This window comes from Osmerus mordax, assembly GCF_038355195.1.
Source record: "Osmerus mordax isolate fOsmMor3 chromosome 7 unlocalized genomic scaffold, fOsmMor3.pri SUPER_7_unloc_2_6, whole genome shotgun sequence".
Taxonomy (NCBI): domain Eukaryota; kingdom Metazoa; phylum Chordata; class Actinopteri; order Osmeriformes; family Osmeridae; genus Osmerus; species Osmerus mordax.
Window position 1 is genome coordinate 140,001 of NW_027120356.1, and position 5,000 is coordinate 145,000.

Here is a 5,000-nt window from a genome sequence, read left to right on the forward strand (position 1 = left end):
AATTATCCGCAAAGCTTAAAAACACACACATGGGTCTCCGGCATTTTATACAACAGAGTATGATACAAAATAAGGCATTTCTTTGTGTATTCATATCCTGGTGTGTTTCTGTCTATGCGTGCGTACGTGTATATGTTGATAGGGAAAAAAGTCCAGAGATTCACTCAGTTAAGGGCATCGAGGGGGCGCCGAGAGGCAGGGCCTGGGCGGCGGTCTTGTGGTCTTCATACTCCAGGAAGCAGAAGCCCCTGTTCTTTTTCTTGTCAAGAGTTGTTTTGGCCTGCTTTGAACAAAGTTTTTTCAAAGTAAACGCTTCGGACCCCGCGGGACACTCAGTTAAGAGCATCGAGGGGGCGCCGAGAGGCAGGGGCTGGGACAGGCGGTAGCTCGCCTCGCGGCGGACCGCCAGCTCGATCCCGAGATCCAACTACGAGCTTTTTAACTGCAGCAACTTTAAGATACGCTATTGGAGCTGGAATTACCGCGGCTGCTGGCACCAGACTTGCCCTCCAATGGATCCTCGTTAAAGGATTTAAAGTGTACTCATTCCAATTACAGGGCCTCGAAAGAGTCCTGTATTGTTATTTTTCGTCACTACCTCCCCGAGTCGGGAGTGGGTAATTTGCGCGCCTGCTGCCTTCCTTGGATGTGGTAGCCGTTTCTCAGGCTCCCTCTCCGGAATCGAACCCTGATTCCCCGTTACCCGTGGTCACCATGGTAGGCACAGAAAGTACCATCGAAAGTTGATAGGGCAGACATTCGAATGAGACGTCACCGCCACGGAGGGCGCGCGATCGGCTCGAGGTTATCTAGAGTCACCAAAGCGTCCGGGGCCGGCAGAGACCCCGAAGGGCCGGCCCACCGTCCCCGCATGGGTTTTGGGTCTGATAAATGCACGCATCCCCGCAAGGGTCAGCGCTCGTTGGCATGTATTAGCTCTAGAATTGCCACAGTTATCCAAGTAACGTTGGAGCGATCAAAGGGGATGGAGGTTAGGGCTGACGCAGAGACTCTCATGCCTAACCTGAGAAAATGAGAGACTGAATCAGGATACACAGAGGCCAGAAAAAACAGGCTGGTTTCTTTTTAATGAGTTTTAAATAAATTTAAGAACAATTTTAAATGACCTCAGCTTGATTATGTGAGTATGTGAAATTCATTTGGTACAGTGAACTTCAGTTCATGTTATACATGAACTTGATTTGTGGCAGGGTCACACACAAACACACACACAGAGTTATGCCAGATCAGACCTATCCACATGCAATTAGGCCTCTGTTTAAAACATTCTCTTCCCCAACAGTGGTTTGAATTCCACTCTATTAAAAAAAAAAGAAGCTTGGCATAGACTGAATTCTGTCTGTAAACATATGTGTATGATGTTCTCATGTAATCCATTTAACCTATACTGTTAACTTAACTCATCCAGGGTAACAAAACACAGAGGCCTGAAACAGACCAAAGGGCTGGCCTGCCAGGCTTACAGACCTATACACATAGGCCTCTGTTTACAATAGTCTCCTTACTAACACAAAATTCCACTTTATTTTTAAACAGCTTGGTCTGCTTACACAAGCCCAGTCATGTACTTTAAAAGTGCTTATGCTTACACTTCACTGACATATCAGTAGAGCCAGGCCAGAAATACAGGTATATTGACAAACAGATATATACATATTCTGTAACTTTGTGTGGCTAGGTGACAGGAATGTGTTCTGCCAGACAACAAAGGACTGGGCCTGCCACACTTACAGATGTATACACATGCAAATAGGCCTCTGCTTACAAAATTCTCTTCACAAACAGCTCTGAATTGCTCTCTATTTTGAAACAGCAGAGAAGTTTATAGGACTGAATTCATGAGAATGCCTCAACACTTTCTGTACACTGCTAGTCAAGAGCTTCCATTTGATGTCACACATGCATGTGTCACTCCACTTTTGGGCCCAAGGCAGCCTGGCCAAAGGTGGCCTTTTGCATGCCTGTATGGAGCCCATTCACCAAAGTTGGGCAAGGGGCCACCCATTTTCCCATGATTGGTGAATGATGTTGGCTGGGCCCCAGGGCCTCTCTGCCTGCCCTAGGACACACATACTCCTCAACAGCTTCATATTTCACACACATGACTGACTATTTTGAAACAGCAGAGAAGTTTATAGGACTGAATTCACTTCACTGACATATCAGTAGAGCCAGGCCAGAAATACAGATATATTGACAAACAGATACATACATTTTCTGTAAGTCTTTGTGGCCAGGTGACAGGAATGACAACAAAGGACTGGGCCTGCCACACTTACAGATGTATACACATGCAAATAGGCCTCTGCTTACAAAATTCTCTTCACAAACAGCTCTGAATTGCTCTCTATTTTGAAACAGCAGAGAAGTTTATAGGACTGAATTCACTTCACTGACATATCAGTAGAGCCAGGCCAGAAATACAGATATATTGACAAACAGATACATACATTTTCTGTAACTCTTTGTGGCCAGGTGACAGGAATGTGATCTGCCAAACAACAAAGGACTGGGCCTGCCATGCTTACTTATGTATACAAATAGGCCTCTGCTTACAAAATTCTCTTCACAAACAGCTCTGAAAAGTGCTTACACTTCACTGACATATCAACCATTCATGTTTGTATTGTCTGGTGTAAACACATGTCCTCAAGAAATCCACTTCACCTTACATTTACAATGACCTCAGCTGGGATCAGTGAGTGACCTGGGAATCTTTGCAGTAGACTGTGCTATGCTTATATGCACATGAACAACAAGCCCAGTCATGCACTTTAAAGGTGGTTATGCTCACACTTCACTGACATATCAGTAGAGCCAGGCCAGAAATACAGGTATATTGACAAACAGATACATACATATTCTGTAACTTTGTGTGGCTAGGTGACAGGACTGTTCTGCCAGACAACAAAGGACTGGGCCTGCCACACTTACAGATGTATACACATGCAAATAGGCCTCTGCTTACAAAATTCTCTTCACAAACAGCTCTGAATTGCTCTCTATTTTGAAACAGCAGAGAAGTTTATAGGACTGAATTCACTTCACTGACATATCAGTAGAGCCAGGCCAGAAATACAGATATATTGACAAACAGATACATACATTTTCTGTAACTCTTTGTGGCCAGGTGACAGGAATGACAACAAAGGACTGGGCCTGCCACACTTACAGATGTATACACATGCAAATAGGCCTCTGCTTACAAAATTCTCTTCACAAACAGCTCTGAATTGCTCTCTATTTTGAAACAGCAGAGAAGTTTATAGGACTGAATTCACTTCACTGACATATCAGTAGAGCCAGGCCAGAAATACAGATATATTGACAAACAGATACATACATTTTCTGTAACTCTTTGTGGCCAGGTGACAGGAATGTGATCTGCCAGACAACAAAGGACTGGGCCTGCCATGTTTACTTATGTATACAAATAGGCCTCTGCTTACAAAATTCTCTTCACAAACAGCTCTGAAAAGTGCTTACACTTCACTGACATATCAACCATTCATGTTTGTATTGTCTGGTGTAAACACATGTCCTCAAGAAATCCACTTCACCTTACATTTACAATGACCTCAGCTGGGATCAGTGAGTGACCTGGGAATCTTTGCAGTAGACTGTGCTATGCTTATATGCACATGAACAACAAGCCCAGTCATGTACTTTAAAGGTGGTTATGCTCACACTTCACTGACATATCAGTAGAGCCAGGCCAGAAATACAGGTATATTGACAAACAGATACATACATATTCTGTAACTTTGTGTGGCTAGGTGACAGGACTGTTCTGCCAGACAACAAAGGACTGGGCCTGCCACACTTACAGATGTATACACATGCAAATAGGCCTCTGCTTACAAAATTCTCTTCACAAACAGCTCTGAATTGCTCTCTATTTTGAAACAGCAGAGAAGTTTATAGGACTGAATTCACTTCACTGACATATCAGTAGAGCCAGGCCAGAAATACAGATATATTGACAAACAGATACATACATTTTCTGTAACTCTTTGTGGCCAGGTGACAGGAATGACAACAAAGGACTGGGCCTGCCACACTTACAGATGTATACACATGCAAATAGGCCTCTGCTTACAAAATTCTCTTCACAAACAGCTCTGAATTGCTCTCTATTTTGAAACAGCAGAGAAGTTTATAGGACTGAATTCACTTCACTGACATATCAGTAGAGCCAGGCCAGAAATACAGATATATTGACAAACAGATACATACATTTTCTGTAACTCTTTGTGGCCAGGTGACAGGAATGTGATCTGCCAGACAACAAAGGACTGGGCCTGCCATGTTTACTTATGTATACAAATAGGCCTCTGCTTACAAAATTCTCTTCACAAACAGCTCTGAAAAGTGCTTACACTTCACTGACATATCAACCATTCATGTTTGTATTGTCTGGTGTAAACACATGTCCTCAAGAAATCCACTTCACCTTACATTTACAATGACCTCAGCTGGGATCAGTGAGTGACCTGGGAATCTTTGCAGTAGACTGTGCTATGCTTATATGCACATGAACAACAAGCCCAGTCATGTACTTTAAAGGTGGTTATGCTCACACTTCACCTACATATCAAGAGCTTCAATTTGATATCAACCATTCATTTGTGTCTTGTGTGGTGGCATCAGTACAGCCAGGCCAGATATACAGATCAATTGAGAAAACAAATACAGACAGGCATTTTCTGTAACTCTGATACTAGGTGGCTAGTAAAATTGTGGCCAGGTCACAGGAATGTGTGTCATCTGAACAACAAAAGCATTCACCCACCCCCCAGCACAAATGCTAATAGCAACCCAATAGACATGCAAATGTTACTGGTCTGCTGAGTGGAGGAGGGGATGGAATGGGCTTGTGGTCAGGAGGGACATCTAGTGGAATAAGAATGTATTGCCTTGGAAACAACACTTGTCTTTTAAACAACTCTCAGCTAAAAAAGATGACCTTTGACTGTAAC